General features: G+C 38.9%; 1 protein-coding gene and 1 long non-coding RNA gene across 2 annotated transcripts in view; both read left to right on the forward strand.

The window, feature by feature from the left end:
• ZSWIM6 (zinc finger SWIM-type containing 6) overlaps window positions 1-25,872 on the forward strand; it is a 198,730-nt gene that overhangs the window by 897 nt on the left and 171,961 nt on the right. The gene's annotated exons all lie outside the window — the stretch shown is intronic.
• On the forward strand, window positions 8-24,691 carry LOC309624426. The gene is made up of 2 exons (XR_014241909.1): window positions 8-2,832; window positions 2,869-24,691. It is a non-coding gene; the product is annotated as an uncharacterized lncRNA (long non-coding RNA).

A 25,872-nucleotide genomic window follows, 5' to 3' on the forward strand; every position in this document is an offset into this window, starting at 1 on the left:
GTGAGTCACGGGGCAGTCGCGGGGCTGTCTGTCCGTCCGTCAGTCCCTCGGGGGGGCGCCCGCCCGCTCCCCTCCCCTCCCCTCCCCTCCCGGCAGCCCCTCAGCCCAGCGCGCGCCCGCACCCCGCCCGGTGCCCTCACCGTCCCGGATAGTCCTCCCGAGCGGAGCGCCCATTTCCTCCCCGCCCCTCCCCGCCCCCTGTCTCCCCGGACGGGCCAGCGCGAGGGGGAAATGAATCAGCAGGACGCGCCCCTCCGCGGGGTCCGCGGGGTGGGTGTCGGGTGCCCCCGGCCCGCTCGATTCCCCGCCCTTCTTCCGGGGAGCACGTCCTGGAGGGCTGCTCGCCTGTTTTGGGGGGTGAATGTGGACAAAGGCGCGGGCTGACGGCCGGGCCGGCGGAGGGTGTCTGTGGCGGGGCCGTGCGGGGCGGGGGAGGGAGCGCGGGCCGCACAGACAATGCCGGCCGGGGCCGAAACGGCGGCCGGGCCGCGCTCTGCGCTCTCCCTCCTCTCTCCCCTTGTCTGTCGCTCGCTCGTCTTTCTTTCTCCTCTTCCTCCCCCTCCCCAACCCCCGCCCCTTCCATTTGAGGGAGGGAAATACATTTTAATGCCACTCGGCTGCCTCTCTTCTCCTGGCTTCGACGGGCTGGCGGCCGCGGAGCTCCGGGGGTCGCTGCGGCGTCTGGACTGGCCCGGGCGAGCTCCGCCGGCCGCCCCGGGATTTAAATGTCCTTTCCTCCGCGCCTCTCTGTCTCGGGGCCGCGCGGATGGTGGGCGGCGAGCTGGACCCATATCCTGAGGGAGCTCTCCCCGCGAGGACGCCCCCTAATTAAAGGGCGCGAGCCGGGCCGGGGGCGGCTGGCTCTTCCCCGTTCCGGGGCGCCGCGGCGTGCCCGGGGCTTCTGCCGCCGGAGTTCGGTTTGCGCCCGAGGGACCGGGGGTCGTGCTCTGTGCGATCCGCGGGGAGCGGTGACGGGCTTGGCGCTCTCGGCCGGCGCCTGCAGGAGCGTGAGGCGGAGGGGCTCCGCGGCCGCTCCCGCGTCCCTCCCTGCGTGACCGCCTGGCAGCCGGGCACGACCCCGCACTTTGTTCTCATTTTCAGGTTTATTTGTGCCCCTTTCAGTTTTCTGTCACCCTCCGAAAAGGGGAAACCAAACAAAAGAGTCTCTTTATTTCTTTTCGGGGCTTGTAAAGTAGAAGATATTTGACAAAGGCGAGAATAGGACTTGTGGTTTAAAGCTGCACAGCCCTTCTTTTTCTGACAGACCATGAGAGTTTTCTCAAATACCGAATTTTAAAAGCTTTCCCTGTCCTCCCCCTCCCCCCACCCTTCAGTGTGTTTTTCTGGTCAGATATTTTTTTCAGCTGTAGCGCTGGGGATGTTTGAGCTGCACGGAAAAGAACAATGCTATAGTGAAACTCCCCTTTCCCCGTATTTTTCTCCTGATTGCAAAACGACGTATTTTCTACCCCCCTTCTCATATTGCTGTCTATTTAAACTGTGGTGGTGAGCACGGTTCCTAATGAATGGGGAGAGGTTTGGAAGCATCACTGCCTCTGATTTTTAATTTAATCTTCTCTTTCCGTAGTCAGTTCCTTTTATCCTTCTCTTTGGGAGTCGGGTGGGGGGCTGGGTGGGGCCCCAAGAGAGACTTAAAGATTTGTTTTAATCCTATCTGGTTACTTTGAATTCTGATGCAATCTGCAAACGTGATTTTCTGCATGGTCATTTATTTGTAAAGGCAGCCCACAGTGTTGCCTTTTTCTAGGTTAGATACCCCTTTCCTTATGTCTAGAGGGGGGTTTAACTTCTGAGGCCATCCATCCTTTAAAAAAAATCTAATCAACAGCCTTTCAAGTTATTACCGCCCCCTCCCCCCTTGTTTCCTGCCTGGTTGAAATGGATTGAAGCACATCCATGGTTTCTCAGTATAACTAGTTTGTGAGTTTTTATGGCTTGGCTGGCAATGCTGAGTTTTTTTTTTTCCCCCTTCTGTGCTTGACTCTGCTTGCAAGCAATGAGGAATGACAGGAGAGCACATAGGGAGGGTTTCTTGGCTGATTACATTTAAGCCAGGAATTCACTGTGAAAATAAAGCCAAGGGACGATAAATAAAAGATGCAATCTTCTCTAGGAGACAGACACACAGCGTGGGCTTTGCCTGCTTTCATTGGTGAAGAGACCGGGGTGAGTTGTAAAAGAAAATAGTAACTTTCTGAATAGTCCCGGGAGGAGAAGGAGGCCACTGAATGGAGCTGGCAGTGGTTGATGTGAAGTAGATGCTTCTTATATAGTTTGAAGAGTTGACCACCCCTTTGGAAACACTTAACATACGTGCTAAACAAGTGCTGTACAAATTGTGGAAAATATTCTTTTTTCCCTTCTGAGTTCTGCCAATTTCCTTAACTTCCAAGTTGTATTACTTGTTGTGCCAGTCAGTTTAGAGATGGAAGGCTGTTAAATGCCTGGCAGCTGGCACTGTGAGATAGAAAACTTATGACCAAGATTTTTTTTTCTTAAAGAAGAACAGAGAGAGTGGCTAGATTAACCATCTAATTTAGCTCTAAGTGGTGGTTTGAATTGGAACTAACATGAAGCTTATTTTATGTTTTTGTGATTTGAGGTAGAACCCTTTCGCTTCATAACCTGAAATGGAAAAGAACAGAATGCTGTGTTGATAGCATCATAAGCAATTTTCTGGTATTGCAAAATTACAAGTTTGTTTGTACAGGAAGTATTCTTTGACTTTTGTAGAGATGACTAAATTATAGATACAATACAATCTAGTTGTTGGACTTTATTTTACACTTACAATGTTGAAGATTATTTAAGGTTATTTTACACTTACAATGTTGAAGATTATTTAAGGATTGAGGGACAGAGAATTGGGATTTCCTGGAAATGAAACATACTTGCATAGTTATTTTTCAACTCCTAGATTTTAAGAAGAAGAAATTTAAAGGAAAAAAAATTAAACCTTTGATGTAGGAGTTGTAAGCAATATTTAATTGGTACAGAGCTGTTCGTCAGTTGATTATGGGAAGTTTTGGAGGAAGTGTTGTTGGCTTATTATTGTTAACTAATGACGTATTGGGTGGGAGCTATTGCTGAAGGTGCTTGTTTGTAAATATTATTGACAATATTCCAGTAATGATTTAGAAGTCACATAAATTTTCCCAAAAATTTTGCCTGGGAGAGAGCATCCCTAATGGGACCTGAAACTTGAATTGTTAAGGAAGAGACGGATGTAAGTTACCTGATTTAAAAAAATCTAAAAGTTTCTTTAGGATTGAAAACATGATGAACCAAGTTAAGCAACTAACTGGAGCAAATATTTGCCACATGTTTGACCAAAGGCTGGCAGATAATTCCTAAAAATGGGGGAAAAAAGAGAAATGAATAACTTGGTAGAAAAATGGAGAACACATTTCACAAAGAAATGCAAATTATTAATAAATGTGTTTATCTCCACTTGGCACACGGGTAGACATTGCCCAGAATTGATTGAGGAGGTGGGAGAATGGGATGCTGCCTCCCCTGATGTTTGGCACAATCTTTTTGTGTCATTTCTAGGAATTTATTCCATAGATATAATGATATTAGTGCATGGTGATGTTCATTACAGTGTGCGATGCTCATTGCAGTATGGTTTGCAATACTGAAAAGCTGGAGTCAAGCTAAATTTCTATCAGAAGGGAAGTGGCCAAGTAGTACTCAATGGAATACTATGCAACCATGAAAAAACAAAGTAGATTTTTATATACTGACAAGAAGAGGTGACCAGCATATTTCATTTAAAAACAAGTCAACTCTATACTACAAAGCTACAGTAATCAAGACAGTATGGTACTGGCACAAAAACAGAAATATAGATCAATGGAACAGGATAGAAAGCCCAGAGATAAACCCACGCACATATGGTCACCTTATTTTTGATAAAGGAGGCAAGACTATGCAATGGAGAAAAGACAGCCTCTTCAGTAAGTGGTGCTTGGAAAACTGAACAACTACATGTAAAAGAATGAAATTAGAACACTCCTTAACACCATGCACAAAAATAAACTCAAAATGGATTAAAGACCTAAATGTAAGGCCAGACACTATCAGACTCTTAGAGGAAAACATAGGCAGAACATTCTATGACATAAATCACAGCAAGATCCTTTTAGACCCACCTCCTAGAGAAGTGGAAATAAAGGCAAAAATAAACAAATGGGACCTAATGAAACTTAAAAGCTTTTGCACAGCAAAGGAAACCATAAACAGGAGGAAAAGACAATCCTCAGAATGGGAGAAAATATTTGCAAATGAAGCAACTGACAAAGGATTAATCTCCAAAATTTACAAGCCGCTCATGCAGCTCAGTATCAAAAAAACAAACAACCCAATCCAAAAATGGGCAGAAGACCTAAATAGACATTTCTCCAAAGAAGATATACAGATTGCCAACAAACACATGAAAGGATGTTCAACATCACTAATCATTAGAGAAATGCAAATCAAAACTACAGTGAGGTATCACCTCACATCAGTCAGAATGGCCATCATCAAAAAATCTACAAACAGTAAATGCTGGAGAGAGTGTGGAGAAAAGGGAACCCTCTTGCACTGTTGGTGGGAATGTAAATTGATACATCCACTATGGAGTACAGAATGGAGGTTCCTTAAAGAACTAAAAATAGAACTACCATACGACCCAGCAATCCCACTACTGGGCATATACCCTGAGAAAACCATAATTCAAAAAGAGTCATGTACCAAAATGTTCATTGCAGCTCTACTTACGATAGCCAGGACATGGAAGCAACCTAAGTGTCCATCGACAGATGAATGGATGAAGAAGATGTGGCACACGTATACAATGGAATATTACTCAGTCATAAAAAGAAACGAAATTGAGTTATTTGTAATGAGGTAGATGGATCTAGAGTCTGTCATACAGAGTGAATTAAGTCAGAAAGAGAAAAACAAATACTGTATGCTAACACATATATATATATGGCATCTAAAAAAAAAAAAAGGTTCTGAAGAACCTAGGGGCAGGACAGGAATAAAGATGCAGACGTAGAGAATGGACTTGAGTACACGGGGAGGGGAACTGTAAGCTGGGGCGAAGTGAGAGTGTGACATGGACTTATATATACTACCAAATGTAAAATAGATAGCTAGAGGGAAGCAGCTGCATAGCACAGGGAGATCAGCTCAGGGAGATCAGCTCGGTGCTTTGTGTCCACCTAGAGGGGTGGGATAGAGAGGGTGGGAGGGAGACGCAAGAGGGAGGAGATATGGGGATATATGTATATGTATAGCTGATTCACTTTGTTATAAAGCAGAAACTAACACACCATTGTAGAGCAATTATACTCCACTAAAGATGTTTAAAAAATAAAATACAAAAAAGAAAATTTTAAGCGAAAAAAAACAAAAACAACTCATCTGTTCATGTAGTATGCTGCAATTTCTGTTTAAAACAAAAAAGATGGACTTGCATATAGGTGTATAAAAATGTGGAAAGGGTACACAAGCAACCATTGAATAATGAGTATCTTTGGAGGAGGGCAGTCAAATGAATGGGCAAGGTTTTGGGGGGAATTTTACTTTTCATTGTTATTATGGTTGGATTTTTCTTAAAACTAGCAGCATATACTTTTGTAATAAGTCTTGGGATAGTTATCCTTGTGTTTTGTTTTGTTTTTGAAATCAGCCTTGAATTTTTTTTTTTTTAATTTTTATTTATTTATTTATTTATTTATGGCTGTGTTGGGTCTTCGTTTCTGTGCGAGGGCTTTCTCTAGTTGCGGCAAGCGGGGTCCACTCTTCATCGCGGTGCGCGGGCCTCTCACTATCCCGGCCTCTCTTGTTGCGGAGCACAGGCTCCAGACGCGCAGGCTCAGTAATTATGGCTCACGGGCCCAGTTGCTCCATGGCATGTGGGATTTTCCCAGACCAGGGCTCGAACCTGTGTCCCCTGCATTGGCAGGCCGACTCTCAACCACTGCGCCACCAGGGAAGCCCCTATCCCTGTGTTTTTAATTAATGCATTATTTTTTGTTTTGGGGTGTGTGTGTGTGTGTGTGTGTGTGTCCCCTTTCTGAAGAACTGGTGTACACTCAATTTTTTTTTTTTGAAACACCATTTCCTTATTTGTGACTAAACAATCATTTAAAAGCAAGAAATGTCTAAACAAAACTAGAAACTAGTCTTTTGTAGGAGAAGGAAGGAGCTAGATTTTTTGGTTTTTTTTCTGGTTCCTTTTGGGAGAGAAATTCTGTTTACACTTTGTTAAACATTCTCATGGTCTTTTCAGATTTGTTACTTAAAATTTTATGATTTAGGGGGCAGCAAAGCAGTAAAAGGGGATCATTATTAGATTTAAGATGGTTAAAATTTTAATCAGCTAACTTAACGCTAATTTGTTGGCCTTTGAGTATTTTGATTTTCTTTACAGACCAGAGATTATTGTATAAAGATGTGATTCTAAATGCACTTTGAGAGTTAGGTGTTTTGTTTATTGATGATAATATAGTTAATTGAATGTAATTTTGAGATTAAGGTAATGATATAGAACAAATTTGAATCAGAGCCCTATGCTTGTTCTGTATTTTGGTTAATGAAAAATTACACAAAAGGAAAAAAATTTGAAACTAGTTGCATATGTTTTTTTATTGTGGTTCTATCTGAGTTGAGATGTTTGCTTTGCTTACAATTGATTTTTCAAAGTATGGAGCATCTCAGATGTGCTCAGCATTGTTCTGAGGGAGTTTCAATTTTAGGTGAAGCAATCTTGGAATTTTTTATGATACTTGGTTCTCCAATGGTTAGTATTGGTCCAATGAAGAAATCTGAAGTGTTTGGGAGATAGAATACTTTTCGTAGCCAAAAGATTTCAACAATATTGGAAGGTGGAATTGCAGATTTGAATTAAGCAAATTATTTCTACTCTTGCTTCAGTCTTTAATTTCCTGCCCTACACACTTGTATTCTGAGTACACCCTGGGATTGAGGAGGAAAAGGCCACCCACATTATTTTAACTGTGCATTGAGTTTCATCCTTTTTGCAGATGAGAGACTCGGATACCTTTCCTTCTTAAAACATCAGGATTCCGTGGAACGTGTTGTCTAAAGAACAATTATTGCAATTAATTGAACAATTGAAGTCAGTGTTGTCTTAAGTATGTCCTGGCCAACTGTTAAGATGTTTATCTGTTTATCCTTGGCTTCTTTTCTTTTCACAATGGGTAATCAGTTACTGTCAGTTCCAACTCTAAATGTTTGGTCTGGAAAGATGCAGGGCAGCATGTCTTTTTTACTCACAATCATATTAAGAGTTTACTTAAGAATGTGTGATTTTAGCTAGTAATATGTTCAGTGAACAGGATGGCAATGAAGGAATGACTGATACTTTCGTTTAAGAAAGCTGTCCCTTTTAAAAATTATACGAACGGGTCTGTACTAATTCCAAATGCTTACGTGCTTTATATTTTTGTGTTAGAAAATCGGTTTTCTTCAGTGATGCAAAATGAATTTGGTACCTTTATTTTAAGAAACTTACGTATACATATGACAAGACAAACTCGTGTTAGAAATTTTTATAGGGGCCATCATTAAACTTGAACTGCTTTTGACCTTCACCTGTTATATTTAAGAGGACAAATATCCTACAAGAGAAAGCAGATTATAGGTAAGTATAAACATCTTAGAAACAAAGCAGATTATAGGCAACTATTTTTTAAGTGGTAATAAACTATATGGAGCCCACAAAACCATTTTCAGTTACCTTTCAAATTACTATTATTTAGTTTGAAAAATCATGCTTTCTCCCGATAAAAATGTAATCTAATTTTCTTGGTTTATTAATTTTTTTATGTATGTAAACATTTGGGGATTACTGTAAATTAGAAAACATGAACTATTTCCTCCTTATAATGAATGGAAAGACTCATCTCTTTCTGAGAAATCAGTACCAAGTGGTAATTTGGAGAAATATGTTACATAGTCTTGTCCCATGGAAAGAGACTTGTTTCTCAATCCTAGCCAGAGTCTCAAAAATAAAGTGTATTAGATTTGTTTGAAAAATCTGAGTGTCTTTCCACTTCTTGCTTTCAGTGCCATGTGTTCTGCTAAGAATTTGCTTTGTACATGGTTTTCAATTCTTTAAAAATAGGATGCTTCCTTTATTTTTTTGATATAGAAAAGGTAGCCAAAGCAAGCTTTGGAGAGAATGCAGTGCAAAATCTGCTTTTCATTTTGAACTTAAAGATTGACCTTCAGCTGATAGTAAGTGAAGTCTGTTGGAAAAGGGTATGCTAAGTGTTTTATATTTGTGGAATTCTTTAGTGATAATTAGTTTTTTGTCAGCATATGTTACATATATTTATCTATGTATTTATTTGTAACAAATTTGATGTTCCCAAGTGAGAGAAAAGGAGACAGATGAACCTCGGTATCATTTGAGTATCATTACCCCAAGCATATTTTAGTGACCTCTGTGTACAGGTGTACTCTTCTGTTTCTTCTTAAATATGCGAACGGATGAGATTCTGTTTTTACACAATACTCTTGCATGATAGTTATTATCTACTTGTAGAGCTCTGAATATTTGTAGAGATCGATTCCAGCTTCTCCCATTTTGCTCATGAGGAAACTGAGGCCCAGTCATGTTGAGTAATTTGTGCAGAGAGGCATAGTAAATTGCAAAGTTAAACGTGGAATCTGTTTTTCCACTACTCAGGCTGCCTCCTAGTTTGCTGGGAATGTTTGGTAAACTTCAGAAAATCTCAGAAATCAGAACAAGCATATAGTGAATGTAAATTGACTATGCTGTTGGAGAGATTATTTGGCTAACATTTCATTGAATGTTATAAAAGTATTTCTAGATAACATTTTAGTTTCAGGCCAGATTCTAATGGCTTCAGTTAAGCAGTGATTCTGGCATGCTTAGTACATGCTAGTATAAAACATTTGTAGACATTTGGAAACTGTAGAGATGTTCTCTGATGAGATTAAAGTTCAGGAAAAGTTAGTTATGATTGCTAGCTGTATGAAACTATATTACAGTTGGTGTGAGTACACATGACTGTATGCATACCTCCTTGTAATACAGAATTTACTAAAAGGTGAAAATACTACATACACAGGACGATAGAAGTCAATACCCAGTAAGAAATTTGTCTGTTCTGAACTTAGTATGTATATGAAAACTTATTCAGTATTGTCTGTGTTTGACCTGTTTTTGTACGTTTTTCAGTGTTTCTGTCAGTGTCACCCCACCCTCATCGCTAGTAACTAGTACTATATACATAACCCTTAGGTACACTTCTTTCACGTAATTGATGTGGCCTCAAAGCTTTATTAACATCTCTTTATAAAGACCTTATGTTATTTCGGGCTTTTCTTTATTGTACTGAGCGTGATTTACAGTGAGCCTCTTAATACTGCTGCAACAACATTTCCAGTCAACACTTTCAGAGCACTTAACCATGTGCCAGATACTGCTCCAAGTACTTTATATTTCTTAACGGCCCTATGAGTTAGGTACTTTTATTATTTTCATTTCACAGATGAGAAAACTGAAGCATAGGGAAAAAGCGCAAGTAACTTTTGCCCAAGGTCACACAGGCTGGTAAATTACGGAGCCAGACACAGCCTCTCTGGGCTGGTACTCTTACCCCCTAAATAATATTACTTGTGATGTGTCATCGTTAACTATTCTAGAAAGTTCATCGTCATGTTTATAGTCTCTTGGTACTTTTTAGGGTGATTTTTCACAGTAGCCAGAATTTTAAATTGTGATCAGAGCTATGATTTTTAACATGTATTTTAAAAATTTGATTTGAAAAACTGCACTTTAAAAATACCTTTTGTGGGACCTACTGTATAGCACAGGGAACTCTGCTCAATGTTATGTAGCAGCCTGGATGGGAGGGGAGTCTGGGGGAGAATGGATACATGTATATGTATGGCTGAGTCGCTTTGCTGTGCACCTGAAACTATCACGACATTGTCAATCGGCTATACTCCAATATAAAACAAAAAGTTTAAAAAAGTGCCTTTTGTGAATGAATTTCAGCTTTGGAAGATGGTTGTGTGGGGTGATTTTGATCATCATTCATCAGACATTTTTAACTTTTGAAAGAGGAATAACTTGCATGTTAGATCTAATTGCAATATATATGTCGCATATATGTATTTATCTTGTATAACTTTTTGAATGTTATGATTGAAAATTATACTATTTCTTGTGCTGATAAAAAGATTTAATTTTCTTTGAAAGAGATAGGTAATTGGAAGGATGTTAATTGGAAGGATGCAGTAGAACCTGTCAGTACATCTAAACTCTTACTAACTGAAAAAGCTGATCAGATAAATTGGAAGCTCATTTAGTGAATTAATGTGGTTAAAGTTCAGGTGACTCACTGCCTGGTCCTACGTTATTTAACAGTCTGTTTATTTAAAGCATTTTTCATTGTTAATTGGTGTCAGATCTCTAATGTTAGAAGGTATTATATGGAAAATATGCATAAGAAGATAGTACATAGAATGAGTCCACAGAAGCAAGATTTAAATTCTCTTAATTACGTTAGTACAATTTAGAATGCTGCATGTGCCATGTTGTAGCTGTTAAATATTTGCTGACAGTGATCAGTATTTTTATAAATGAAGTATAGGTATTTTATCATTTCACTGTAAATGGCAGAGCCTGGAGCCTCTTCTGGTGTTACTGTTGGTCTTTTTTTTTTTTTTTTTTTTTTTTAAATCTTATTTATTTATTTATTTATGGCTGTGTTGGGTCTTCGTTTCTGTGCAAGGGCTTTCTCTAGTTGCAGCAAGTGGGGGCCACTCTTCATCGCGGTGCGCAGGCCTCTCACTATCGCGGCCTCTCTTGTTGCGGAGCACAGGCTCCAAACGCGCAGGCTCAGCAATTGTGGCTCACGGGCCTAGTCACTCTGCGGCATGTGGGATGTGGGATCTTCCCAGACCAGGGCTCGAACCCGTGTCCCCTGCATTGGCAGGCAGATTCTAAACCACTGCGCCACCAGGTAAGCGCACTGTTGGTCTTTTGGTAAAGGCTGGCAGAAGTTGAAGGTAGCACTGTAGTATTTGGTTACGTTGAACCTTTGTTCCTGCTACTGCTTTATATTAACTCATTTCTACAAAGAAGATGGTCATGATTTTTATAAATATTTGTCGTAAAATAAACTGCTAAAACACAAATACCAGAAGTTTATAATCAGATGTATGTGAGAGAGGACTTTTAAAAAAAATAAGTTTAAAAAAAAAAAAATAAGTTTACCTTATTTCTTTAGGACTTTTTTTTTTAATTTAATTTTTTAATTTTTAATTTTTTTTTGTCCATGCGGTGGGATTTAACCTGGGCCTTCAGCAGTGAAAACACTGAGTCCCAACCACTGGACCTCCAGGGAAGTCCCGGACTTTGTTTTTTTAAAGCATTCTTTAAGTTTCCTTAGCACTTAGGATTTTGAACTCCTGACACCATATTCTAGTTCTCTCTTGCTTCTCTCCTACAATTATCACCTTGTAATTTTTGTCTTATATTTTCTCTAGACCATGGTAAAGCTGAGGACTGAAATGACCAATGGCTGCTTTGTGATCATGGCAGAATCAAGTGAGACTTGAGAGTAGGAGTGAAGGGAGCCTCTGAACCTAACCTGCCTCAGAGCTCAAGTGTCTTTCTTCTTTTCCCTCCTTCTCTAATGCCCATGCTTTTCCCCTTCCTTTCTTGGGCACGGGGGAATGGAGCTGGGGAGTGAGGAATAGTAGAGAGTGGTAGGGAGAAAGGCAAGAAATCGGAAGAGGTAGGAAATACCAGCCAAGAGAGTGTGTTCCATTCCTTTCTTTCCCAGCCACTGTCCCCTTCCCTTCAACCTCCCTTGATTTAGGGAAATAAAACTGAGGTCACAAGGACCTATGTGTTCCAGCTGCTGCTTGGCTGCTATTTTTAGCCTGGCCCTCCATCAGGCTGGCACTAGGCCATGATGGCATAGGGCCAGCACGTTGTGGGACTGCTTGGCAAATGTCAAAAACTTAACTTTTCAGTTATTAAACTGAACTAATTTTTGTATGTATTCTGTGTTATGATATTCTACTTACCTCTACTTTTTCGAAATGGGATGTGCTTTTTTTTAAAGAAAGGATTGATTTTTGATAGTAGTCATCATACGGTGATAACTATTTTAGGTAGGAGAAAGGTTTAAGAATTGCCTTATCAGGTCAGACATATATCCTGATCAATAATTTTGGTTTTGTGGTGGCACCAAGAGCTGTGAGATTTGCCTGATTAATTTAAAATGCCTTGGGCATCTTTAAAATTGCCATTCCTGTTGAAGTTGTAGAGTCTAAATTGGTTTATATAATTATAGGTGTCATTAGACATTTAAAAAAAACACATGTACTGTTTTTTTCTACAGTCGTCAGTGTTCTCTTTGCTAACATAGTTGTGTGTGTTTAGGTTTGGTTAATGCTGTAAGAACATGTTTAGCAAATAAAAAGCTTACTATTTATTCTAGTAGGGAGTATAGGTGGGTTTTGGTTGAAATAGCAGTATCTGGGTCTAGATTCTATATACCCTAGAGCCAGTATTATGTGGATTGTATTTGCAAACTGAGTTTTAAACTTTTGGATGCACACGTGAATTTAAAACTTTACTTGATTATCAGTTGTACTCAGAATGAAAAATATGTTGTATTTGTTCTTGTATAATTTTGGAAAGAAGTGAAAAGAATGTCACAGTGTGAATCTGTAGTATGTTTGGAAGGGACTTTGGTAAGAAGAACAGTATTTATATTCTTTCCATAGTGGTACATAGAAAAGCTGAGGGTATGTTAGGGATGATTTTCAGTGTACCATGGACCACACTGAATATGAATAGAAACAGGGATGATGATTATTATTCGCTTACTCAATGAATTGTGGTGTAATGTACTTAGATCTGCTGGATGTCAGGATAACATTTAGCTAGTGCGTTGATGTGATGCCCTTCTTAAGGTAACAAAATAATTGGCCAAAATAACTAGAAATAGAATCAAATTGATTTTTTTTTCACTTTGTCTTTAAGGTAGTTATTGGATGAATTTTGCTGCATTCACTTTTTTGAAATAAAGCTTAAGGTGAGGGATTTAGTGAAAGGTGACTTGCTGGTCTAATGGCTTAGAGAAGGCAGATGTTTCAGAGTTAATTTAAATTTTTACATCTTAAAATGAGATGCTTCCATTGTAGATAAGAACAAGTTGGGCAACTTACTCTTGCTGATCCAAGAATATTTTGTTTCTTAGAGTGAAAACAAAAATTTCATTAGGGAATATAATCAGAATGTCTTGGGGATAGAGTACATTGAACTATATCACAGTGTATTAATTATACCACGTGGTGTCTTTCTGCAGTTAGAGGTTATGGTAGGTGTATTTTCCAAAAGTGGCTTGGAGATAGATCCACTGATATATCTATGTATGTTTCTATAGATAGGTGTGTGTGTGTGTGTGTGTGTGTGTGTGTGTGTGTGTGTATATATATGCACACATATATATATATTTATAATTTAATATGATGCTTAGAACATTATAATCTCCTGGATGGTAGTAGGTTAGTGACTATCTTATGGATCCTTAATGTAATTTAGATTTCATTTAGGTGAGTCATGTAAATGATGTCAGCTCCAGTTTAACTAATAAGCTTGATTAAAACCAAAGCCCAGATGGTAGTTTGACTAGTGCTGTTTAAAGTCTTATAAGCAAAGTGCTCAAATGATGTTCCTTATTGGAACTTGTCAGAGCAGTTTCTTTGCAGTTTTTGTGGATCTCTCTTAGCAACTTATTAAAAAGGCATTTTGTCTAAGCTGTTTCATTAAATAGCAGGAAATTCCAAAGTATTGGATAGTATTGCATTTTTGCTTTCAATAAGGACTATTGCAATGGGGAAAAATTTTTTTTGAAACTCTTTATTCATGTTAACAATTTGTGGGAAAATACTTTTATTTTAAAATGGACAGATTTTTAAAAAAATTTTGTTTCAACAGTAATTTAAGTTTCATCCATGATTTTTCATGCTCATTTATTTTCCAGAATTTGTTTTCATAGTTTGTAATTTTAGATGTGTTAGAAAAAAAATTGGTGATGTAAGAGCCAGTGACTGAGTTTATTCAAAATTCAGTGTATGTATTAGGTCTGAATTTGCATTAGCTCATAGCTTAGCAGTGGCATTGTCTTTTGATTTTGATAAATCACGGGACATCAGAGTTCTTGTGCTCTTGTATGAAATTTATTTTTTGACACATAAGGATATGGTTTGTATTTTTTAAACGCTGTAACTCTGTGTGTATGTGCTGTGTGTGAACGCCTGTGTGCGTATGCGTGCGTGTTGGGGTCTTGGGAAGGAATGGTGGTAAAGATGGGCTAAGTGGTGGTGGGTTAAGGCCAGAAAAGCACAAAAAATTCAAGTAGCCATGTTCAGATATAGAGGGTCCCTTTCCTCCTCCCTTTTCCAGAATTTATATTTCACTGGGCTGCTTATTTAATGTTACAAAAACTGTATTTTTTTACTTACTCCCCCCCCCCCCATTCTTCCTGTTAAAGATAGTAACAATTCAGAATGTAATGTATGCAGGGTATAATGGCCATCTTATGGTGGTTTTATGGATGCATTGGCTATTGCATCTCTAAAAGGCTAGTTTTTAAAATTTACTCCTTGAATTGCAGTTCCCCTCTTTGATCCTTTACAGTTGTGGAGCAACTAGTTTTCTCTTTATTTTTGATATGCCTTTTTAATTTTTAGAATTGAGCTTTGAACCTGGCTCTTTCAAGAAGCCTTATTTATTAATTAATCTAGAAAATTCTATGTCTTGACTCTTTCAATAAGCCTTACCCAGGCAATCTAGAACCGTCATACCGTTTTTAAAAAAGATATAATAGTAAATCAAGTTCATAAGTATACTCTGGATTTTTCTCAGTGAAGGTGGGTAGACCGTCTGACATTCTGCAAGGGGTTGTTGTAAAGACTGACACTGGCCTGTCTGATTCATGGCCCTTTCCAAACTTGAGAGCACAACTGTGGAACTCATCTTTAATGTGAAAATTGGAGAAAATGAGGGATTGTTTCTTATGAGAAATTGCAGTGTGTAGGATTGTAGATTTCTAAGCATCTTTTATAGAGGGGAGCAATAGTTAGGCTATCAAACAACTCAGAATATGAAGTGCTAGCAAATAAATGTAAAAATATTCTGCTATATACTGTTCTTTTAAATAACACTTTATTTACTTTTTAATATTTATTTATTTGGCTGTACTGGGTCTTAGTTGTGGCATGCGGGATCTTCGTTGCAGCATGTGGGCTTTTAGTTACAGCATGTGGGATCTAGTTCCCTGACTAGGGATCGAACCTGGCCTCCCTGCATTGGGAGCACAGAGTCTTAACCACTGGACCACCAGGGAAGTCCCTGCCGTATACTGTTACAGGGTCATTTTGAGTTTGCTATTGTTTAGTAGCTATTTCTAGTTTTGTTTTTTTGGGGTGAGAATCACAGAGTATTTAAATAAAAAGTCCCTTTTTGTAGTTGAAAGATAAATCTGCTAGAGTGAAAAAAAATACTGGTAAATTTTAAATCCAGGACAGCCAACTATTAATAGTGTCAGTGCAGTGTGTGTATAGTAGACATTGAAATGTCCCTTGAATGAATGGTAGGCTTAGGTTATATGTCAGTATTTATGTGTACCTGTATGAAATTCTCTTAGTTGAAAAAAAATAGCTCCAAGTTCCAATTTCTGTTTGATTTTCTGAATCTGAGTTGTCTCTTAGGAGGTATTTTGAATAGGAATATGACCACAAGATAGGAAGGTTGGTTTTTGAGACTTTATTTATTACCAGCAGTACATTTATACAAATACCGTGTAAGGTTTCTTTCTTCTTTTTCTTATTTGAGGGAACTTTTTCCTTCGACCTTGTTAACTTGTTAACAGCATCAGCATCAGCCAAAAAACTATTCTGAAAGCAGTTTATTTATTAGATGATTCCAGCGTCTACACAGAAAATAATTTGGGCATTCCTGTGTAGAACAGTACTTTTGGGTTACCAAAGCAAATAACTTTGAATTTTAAATACCTTCGAGTGATTAAGAGATTGCTTTTTCCTTTTATTTGATACTGCAATTTTTAAAGAAGTTGGCAAAAATAAATTTAACTGGTTTCTTAAAACTTTTTTCAGACGACTTGCAAAACACATATAACTTAAAAACATCCCACAAGATCTTATGCATTGTAAAAAGACATTCACTAATTAGGAGTGTTTATTAAACTGGTCTACAAAATGCTGATGGCTTTCCCTTGACGTAGAATTTCCTTAAGACCCAGTATTGCATAAAATGGGACACACCAAGCAGTTTTTTTGAACAGTAAGGGTGTACTCCCAATGCTTGGTTCATGAGAGGAGGAATCCAGATACTGGGAGACCGCATGTTCCCATTTGCCCAGTCATTCTTGGTTTATGCCTCTTTTCCTAGCATAATCAGGAATAGTCACCTCTTTCACTCTTATAAGTGTTCCGGTTCAGATGATAACATATATGGTTACCTAGCCATATATCTTGTTTTTCAGAAAGAAAGGGGCAATAAATAAATCAGCTTAAAGTTATACTCTGTGTGTTCGCACGGGCATATGCTACAGCGTGTGTGTAGGGAGACAGGAAGGGAGGGAGAGGAGAGTTGTTTGGGACAGAAAGAGCTTTGGTCTTTATCAGTGGGCTCCACTCACTCTCTTTCAGGTAGGAAATAGCTGATTTCTCTCTGCATTCACATTCACACCAAAAGGAAGCAGTTAATTAAGAGATTCTCCATCTCCATGGGTTTGATGTGTATTCCCCCTTCCCCCCACTTTTTCACTTTTTGGTAACTTAAAGATATGTAAATTTTCCTATCGTTACTTGATGTTGTAGTGCTCTAGCATATATTTGTATTAATGATATAATTCTATTTTGCACATTTTCTTGCTTTTGATCGATGTTTGCAGGTACTGCTCATTTTAGGTGCTTGCAGTTAACTACACCTGTATCATTTGCTGATCCCATGGCCATGAGCTGGAGAAGATGCCTGACCCATCAGGAGACTAGAATCCTCTTTGATGGGTCTTGTCTTACTGCCTTTGTACCCTTAGGCAGATCACATAGTGGCTCTGAATTTCCTTGAGTCTTATAAAATGAAAATAATTATACCTCTGTCGCCTCTGTCATGAGGCTGTTAAGAGACCTACATGGGAATACATGAAAGTACTTGAATTCTAAATAGTTACACAAAAGGGAAATATATTATTGTTCTGCCCCAGTTTCTCCCTGATTTTCTCCATTTATTATCATTTTCTTCTAGTTTTCTATATTTTCCCCAAACCCTGCAATCATCATATCTCGATTTTGTAATCAGATAAGGGAAACATTGTTTTTTAAAAAAGAACAAACTTTCATTACCATTAAAACACTGAAATTCACTATCCAGAGATTAATCTCTGTTAATATTTTATTATCATTATAATTTTGCCTGATCTAGTGCAACTAAGCAGAACATATATTATTCAACAAAGTATGCCTTGGCTTTAGTGTCTTAATGCCTCTCTTGTTTTTGACCCCAGTGATTGATGAATTTTGCCTTCACTGGAACTCTAGAATTATTCTCCTGAAAGGGGAGAGGGGCATGGCTAAGATCAATTCAATTCTATTCTTGAGTAGAATGGACAGTTTATGGATTAACCTAATCACTTGTGATTTAGTTTCTAGGCTTCCCTGAATATTTGCAATGGATAAGCAGACGATGGAAGATAAAAGACACTCATTCAGATGCATTTCTGAGTTTCTCAAGTCATAGGGCTGTATGTATAAGATCTACATTCCCATCTTCTGGGGACTTGAATCAGTGAAAAGAGTTGATTAACCTTTCTCCTGATTGAAAGATTTACAAGTAAAGTATTCAGAAAAATAGTTTCAAGTTAAATTTTAAGAACTTAATATGAACTGAAATTTTGGTTGTGTATTTTTTTCAATTCTATTTTTGGGTGATCTCATAAATCTTTGCCCTTGAAAGCTGTGCTGATGTGACCTGGATGACCTACTCCACACTCTTTTCTAACTATCCAGTGAAAGGCCTGTTAATGGCCTTTGTATACTTCTAATATGTACCACAGAGCTTTTCATTTTCTTGTATGTGCTCTTCTCATGTGTGTACGTGTGTTAAGAGTGGACTTCATGTATTTGTTTAAGAGTGTTATAATCAGCTTGTGAACTTTGGACGGGCAAGGGTCAGCTCTTATGATATGTATTGCAGGCAGGATGATATGGCCTGTGGTCTCCCTGTGCAGAACCTTCAGTGGCTTCCCTTTGTTCAGAGGACAGAAGTCATTCATGGGTGTGCAAGGCCTAGCATGGTCCAGCCTGGTCCCTCAGGTGCCTTTTGCACACTGTTCTCCCTTGCCCTTCACTGCCTTTGCCCATGTTCTTTTTTTCTGCTTGGAATGCTCTTCTTTGCCTGATTCATGCCTTAATTGTCAGCTTGGCTTAGAGAAAGCTCCTGGCAAAGAGTTCTCTCCTTTGTAACCCTAATCATAGTTTCCTATGTGAATTTTTTGTCTCCCCCATTAGAGTGTATGTGTGTATGTCTATATGTATATATTTTCATATTCACAGTCCCAGTAAAACCCTTTGCACATAGTTGACTCTCAAAAAAAGTTTGTTGAATAAATGGATGAAGGCAGTGGTGTTTTACTTGGGAAATATTTTTCTGACTCTCCGGGAAGAGGCAGTGGTTTTACTCAGTGGCTCGATCTACTAGCTGTCTCACACCTGTCCCACAAAGAATATGTCAGTTTGAAAAACGTAGTCTAGTTTTACGTTTGTGGCCTCTTTTGGCCACTCCCAGACTACCCAAAGGTACTTTTTCATTTGTTTCTGCTGTTAGAGGGACTTCCTTAGAAGAGTTTGAGACGCTCCCTAATCAAGGTCAATTGTATTGGTATGTGGGTTTATATAACATGGATTGAGAAATTCAGTTTGTCATACATGTTACTTGGGAAAAAACCAAACAGCCGAAGGTTTTGAGAGGATGGTAGGGTGTGTAGTTAGAGCAGGAGACTCACCCACGTTTGTAGGTAAGTTCTCTTCTTCAGTCTTTTTCTCAGTTCTCTTGCATGAGAAGCTGTGTTCCATCTTGGTGGGCAGGGCACTGGCCTTGAACTGAGCTCACGTGCAGAGTCACTGTGGGCCACACAGCAGGTCTGCACGCAGCATCTTTTTCTATTCGTTATTCTGTGCATTCTTGCCCATGCTTGAGCTTTTTCTCTTTCAATTTTTTTTGTCCTGTTAATCTTTGATCCAGCACGTTAATCGAACTCAAAAGGAGCAGGCTAGAATGATGCATGTAAGAAATATCAAACAAGTATCTGCCACTTGAAGTTATTTCTGTCCCATTAAAGTGATCTTAGACAAACTTGAACTTTTTTCAGTATGTTGTTTGGGGTGGGGTTGGGGGTCAACTCTAATTTGAAACTTGTGTTCATTTGCTGTTTTATGTAGTTGCAGCTCATAATGTCATCCACTTTTGGACCAGCAGTTCTGTGCTTTACAAGCATGATCTCCAGCCCTCATAACAACTTTGGGAAGAAGGTATTCTCTTCGTTCTGTGGCTGAGGAAACTGAGACATGAGATGGCTAAGTCACTTGTGCAGGAGCACCCAGTGGGTCTTTGCTAGACATCTACTCAAGTGGGATTTTTTTCACTGACCCACCTTCTTTCTAAGCATTGCTAAGGGCAGCTTCTCTGCCTGTCTGCATGAAGGAGACCATCCAGAGACCTCCTTGGTCTGTAACACCACTCAAAATCAGCTCCGACCTTTGAAAAATGTTCCATGATTTCTGGAATGTGCTATGTTTTATTTTTTCCTCCTTGATAGTAGTAATGGTCTGATCCATAGTATCGTCTTGCTTCTTGGAGCTGATACTACACTGAATTAAGTATGACTTTCTTCTTTGCCGAGCTTTAAAAAAAAAGAGTTTCAGTCACAGTATTTGATGACATTAATAGTTTGGCTTGAAACAGTAACATTTTCTCTTTCATTAGTTCCTTGATTTTAGTGGGAGACTTGGGGGCCATGGATATAGGAGATACTTCGAAGAGAAGTTTAGTATAATAGAAGCTGTGTGAGGCTGCTGAGGTGCACACAGCAGTGTTACTAGAAGGCAGTTTCAAGTGCTGGTGGGTTGTGTTAGCAGCCCTGTTGATGGAGAGATTGAGCAGTTTGCTGAAGTACGGGGACATTCTCTTCTTACTACTAAATTATAGCCTGAAGACCTGTGTAACTCTTAGAGCAAGCCTTAAAATTTTCTTTCCTTCTTTTGTTTTTAGGAAACTCCTCTGTTTGCCGGTGAGGAAAGATTAGATATGTCTTTCCAGGCAACATCCAGGATCTTTCCCTTCTCCTATTCCCTCCTGTGTGTAACCATGAGACTATATAAAGGAACATTTCTGGAGGCTATTTAATCCACTAGCCTGAGATGCCAAGACCTGTATTTTTTGAGTTGAGAGTAGGTAGTGTAAGGGTGTGCAACCTGACTGGCTAATAGAAGATAGTAAATAAAGTCAGGACACTCTCCTTCCTTATAAGACATGGATTATTAGATTTGCCTTCTTCTGACCTCATTCCTGCTGCCCCCATACCCTCTCCTTGACTTAGTGAACTGCCTGTGGGTTCAACTTTCATTCTATGGCTGGGTGTATCTGTAGCAATTATAGCTTCCTATGTAGACTGGTCACAAGTTAAAAGTTTAGCAAATCTTATGTAACTTGTCATAGTTGTAGCACTTTAACTTATTTAAGGTATATGTTTTGATTATCTGATTTACAAAAGTACCATATAAAAGTCCATCTATGCTGTATAATTGCTGAAATACTGAGTAGCTCTGCTTATTATGACCAAGTTATAGGATGAGTACTCTCTAGAGTGAATGGTTCAAAATGAAATAACTATATGCCTAAAGTGTGATGTGACACCAGATGTGTTTAAGCCCCAAAGGTATGTAGTTATCTCACTACTCTTGCACATACACACAAGTATATTTATGCTTATGGCAAGTGTTTTATGTGCAAAAGAAAACACTTTCTGATAAGTGAAGGAACAGTCCATTATTTTTGAGGGGCTCAGAGATTGTTTGATATTAGAGGCACCATTTCAATGTCCCTGTATTTCTTTAGGGTATAATTGAAATTCATACATCACTGGATTCTAGAGTAAACTGGTATCAAACTGTAAATTTCAAATATTAAGGGTAATTTAGGGAGTTTCTCAAAGTACCATGTTTATGATTTATAGTCTGCCTCTGTACCCAGAGACTTGTTATATACCCCATTCTTAGAGTCTTATTTTGATCATCAGTTGTAATAATTAAAGGTAATAAATGTTGTACTGTGGCTTCCTACTGAAAATAAAAACTCTTTTGTAGTCTACTTAAATTTTTAATTTTGTATGCAGGTTATCTGTCTGGTCTCTTTCTATAGATCATGAAGAATTAAAGGTAGTACCTCAAGCTGATTTGTCCTTTCTATTTTTTTTTTAAAAATAAATTTATTTATTTATTTTTGGCTGCATTGGGTCTTTGTTGCTGCGCACGGCCTTTCTCTAGTTGCTGCGAGCGGGGTCTACTCTTCGTTGCAGCGCGTGGGCTTCTCATTGTGGTGGCTTCTCTTGTTGTGGAGCACGGGCTCTAGGCATACGGGCTTCAGTTGTTGTGGCACACGGGCTCAATAGTTGTGGCTCACGGGCTTTAGAGCACAGGCTCAGTAGTTGTGGTGCACGGGCTTAGTTGCTCCACAGCATGTGGGATCTTCCTGGACCAGGGCTCGAACCCGTGTCCCTTGCATTGGCAGGCGGATTCTTAACCACTGCACCACCAGGGAAGTCCTGTCCTTTCTATTTTTAATTCAGTATTAAAATAATGTTTTAATCACATTAAAAATGTGACTAATATTTTTTGTTTATCACAAGTCTACTGTGCTGTTACTGAATAAAGTGATCAGGTTATATTAGTTTCCCCTGTCAAAGGACCAGATACTTCAGTTTGGGGGTTTGGTTGTTAGTTATGACTTAGCTTCCTGTTCACAAACACAGGAGATGACAATTCATTCCTTAGCTTCGGGACTGGTGGAGGCCCATAGTGGCTGCTAGGGCTTCCCTTGGCCTAGAGAAAGGAGAGTTGAGATACTGCCAGCTTTGGCACTCTAAGTAAAATAGCAGTGATGGTAGCTTACCTGTTTACAATGTAATTCTCTTGAGAGACTTTTTTTTTTTTTTTTTTAAATATTAAGTGGCAGGAGCCAAATGTTAACATAGTTTTGTAACTGTCTGAGGTCAGTACAAACATTTAAAGCTTTAACTTCTTAAAAAATATAGTTCACAAGTAATTTGTGAAAACAGCATAGTAGAACACTGCCACTATGCTAAGTATCAATATGTCCAATAAAGAGACTGGTGAATTTCTATTCATCTATATTTGTGCTGTCTGATGTGGTAGCATTTGAAATGTGGCTAGCCTGAATTGTGATGTGCTGGAAGTGTAACACATGCAACAGAATTTGAAGACTTAGTGCAATAAAAAGAATGTAAAATGTATCATTAATAATTTGTTGAAATGAAAATATTTTGGGTATTGTGGGTTAAATGGAGTGTATTAATTAAAATCAATTTCACCTATTTCTTTTTACCTTTTTTTAAAGTGGTTACTAGAAAATTTAAAATTACATTTGTGGCTCACATTTTTCTATTAGTGCTGGTCTGTAGACCCTTTGGTCTCATACTAAGTTTTTTTTTTGTTTGTGCACAGAGTTCAGCTATGATTTGGTTGCATACTTGATTTTAACTTTTTGCCAACATAAATCTAAACACCGTATAGTGATTCTTAAACCTTGGTTCCAAGACACTGTACTTTAATTGCCCTTCAAATTATTTGGGACTGTTGTTCAGTCTTAAATTTCTCAGGTAGAAGAACCATCTGCCAACTGATTGTTTTCTAGGTTTGAGATTTCATTGGCTAAGTTATTTCCAATAATCTGAGTCTATATCGATGTTTTCTTTATAGAAAAGTTCAGTGGATTCGATTCGTTCTGATATTTAAAATTGAGATTTTATTTCTTGGTAATGTATAAAGTAAGTGCTAAAATTCTGTTTTCTTTTAAAAACCATTCCTTAGAAACCTATTGGCCTCTGTAATAATGTAAGGAAACTGTCTTAAAAGTTTGTTTTTTTTCATATGAAGACAGGAGGGTGGGATTTCCTTGAATTTCACAGCGTGTTTTGGATTTTATTGTCAAATGAAAAAAGGCAGTGATGGTTGCACATATCTGTGAATATAATAAAAACCATCAAATTGTATACTTTAAATGGGTGAATTGTATGTATGGTATGTGAATTATATCTCAATAAAGGTGTTAAAAAAAAAAAAAAAGAAAAAGAAAAAAGGCAGACCAACAAAAGATGGCCAGTTCTGTGGTAGAAGTTTTAAGAGTGTGGTCCCTTGTTCAGTAGTGTCAGCATCACCTGGGAATTTCTTAGAAATGCGCATTCCTGGCTCCACTTCCGATATACTGACTGGGAATCTCTGGAAGTGGGGCCCAGCATCTGGGTTTTAATAAGCTCCTCAGGTGATTCTGATACATGCAGAACCACTGGCTTAATATACTCCTTAGGGTCCACCCAAGAAAAGGGAAACCACTCTTAAGTTTTAAAAATAGGAATTCAGTTCAGGGGGTTGGTTACACAGATGATGGAGGAGCTGAGACAGCAGGATAGGATGGTGAAGCAGCCTAGAGATTAACAGCAAGGGGAGGAGAACAGTATCGCTAATGGCAGGGTTATGGGAGCTCGGGAGCCAGAGTTACTCTGAGGAGATTGGAATCTCCTGGTAGGAGCAAGAGCCATGAAAGAAATACAGCCACTGCTGGGAACACTTCCTGAAGTAGAGAAGGAGGGAGAGAAATATCCTGGCTCCATTTTTCCTCCCACCTGCCCATTCTCCACCAGTGTTTCCCAAAGACTGAACCCAGAGAAAAGCCAGCTGACCTAGCTAGGAGCCTGAGAAATGATGTCTGCAGTGATCAACTCTCCTGAGATAAAGAGCTCTCATTGATCTGTGGGAATAGGCCCATGACTGGCACATCTGGTTTACACTTTAAAACAAAATAATACTTTGACATAATTTAAAAAATTTAAAGGCATTTTAATACCAAAAATCAATCTCAGGATAGAGGATAATCTTCTTAATGGAATAAATTTAGCTTTATAAAAACTAAACTGTCCTTTTGTAATTTCACTGTTGGCCAGGCAAATCTTTTCAGGGACCAGCATCTGTGAGTGTGGGAAATGTTACCTTAATGGCCAGGCAAATCTTTTCAGGGACCAGCATCTGTGAGTGTGGGAAATGTTACCTTAAACATTTGAAAGACTTTTTATTATGTTTAACTCAGGAGTTACCGAGCTGTCCTCGGTTGTTAGTGCCACCTTGTGGCAGCTATGGGAAGTTTGTTTCCTCAGTTTCTCTGCCAACTTTTCCTGGAATAGTTTTCATATTTTTTCTTTCACTTGTTGCCTAAAGCTTAGTTCTACCTTTTTGTATGTCCTATTTGCCTCCAGTATTTAAAAATCCCCCCCCTTTAATTTTCCAGTGTTCTTTCTTCTTTACTGTTTAAACTGTAATTAAACTGTGGCTGATGGGAGAAGGGTAATTACAATGAGACGTCTATAACAAGGAAAATTCAAGTTGTAGATTTTCTAAGTATAGGTAGAAATAGTGTCTTAGACCTTTTAAGCTCTTGAAAGGATCCTGAAGATCCCCTCAGAATCTCTACAAAAAGTCATGCATTTCCTCATCCTTCTAAATTAATTTTTTCCCCAGACACCAGTATTTAACTGCTATTATTTGAAACAGTATTGTTTTATAGTATTTACAACAAATGGAAGCTATGAAGCTAACAGTTTTCCCCCTTGAGGGGGACGGTGTTCTGAATTCCAGTTGGCTGGCTGTCTTAGAATTCAATTGTGTTTAATGGTCCAAAATAAAATCTAATATTTATGAATGCAAGTGGGTCTGGAATATATATTTTTCTTATATTTGAAAGATCTGTGCTTTCATTCACTAACTTATGTTCACATTCCAAAAATTAAGAAAAAAGTTGTAGAAAGTGAGGAACTGGTATAGTTTTCACTTCACTTGTAAGTTTTTATAATAGGGAATGCTGCCATTAAAACCTTGGAAATGGAGCAGTTCTGTTTCATGAGGTTTGATGGAAGACTGGAGCTGTTGTTCTGTATGCAAGGTGCTGATCTGGATGCTATAGAGCAGAGCTTCCAACCTCTTTCCCCTCATACCACACAGAAAAAAATACTCTGTACAGTACACTGGGGTAGGAGATTTCTAACAGTAGAAAAGCTGCTGCTGGGCTGGTGGGTGAAGACCACTGGCCTGGGGGCTGGCAGCCCCACCTGCCTGCTCCAAGAGCTGAGGTATCAATATCTCACAACTTTCAGCTCTCATACTGGGAAGCTCTGCTATATGGAGGACATGCAAGGGGTAGAGAATCTTAGTCTCCTGAGGAGCTCAGTACTTGCAACTTACAACACAAGCATGTGGTGCTAGGTAATAGTATTGGGTTGGTGAAATAGTATTGGGTTGGTGAAATGCTAGGGAGGCATAGGAGAGGTTAGTTCTGGTGAGGTAGAAGGGATCTAGCAAAGGCTCCGTGGGGCATGGAAGGCATTCTATCCAGAGGGATTATCCTGTGCAAAGGTATGGAGGGACCAAAGGGCAAAGAAAGTTTGGAGGAGTGCCAAGGGTTTCTGATGT

Source organism: Balaenoptera borealis (assembly GCF_965194805.1).
Source record: "Balaenoptera borealis genome assembly, chromosome: 2".
In the NCBI taxonomy this organism is placed as follows: Eukaryota; Metazoa; Chordata; class Mammalia; order Artiodactyla; family Balaenopteridae; genus Balaenoptera; species Balaenoptera borealis.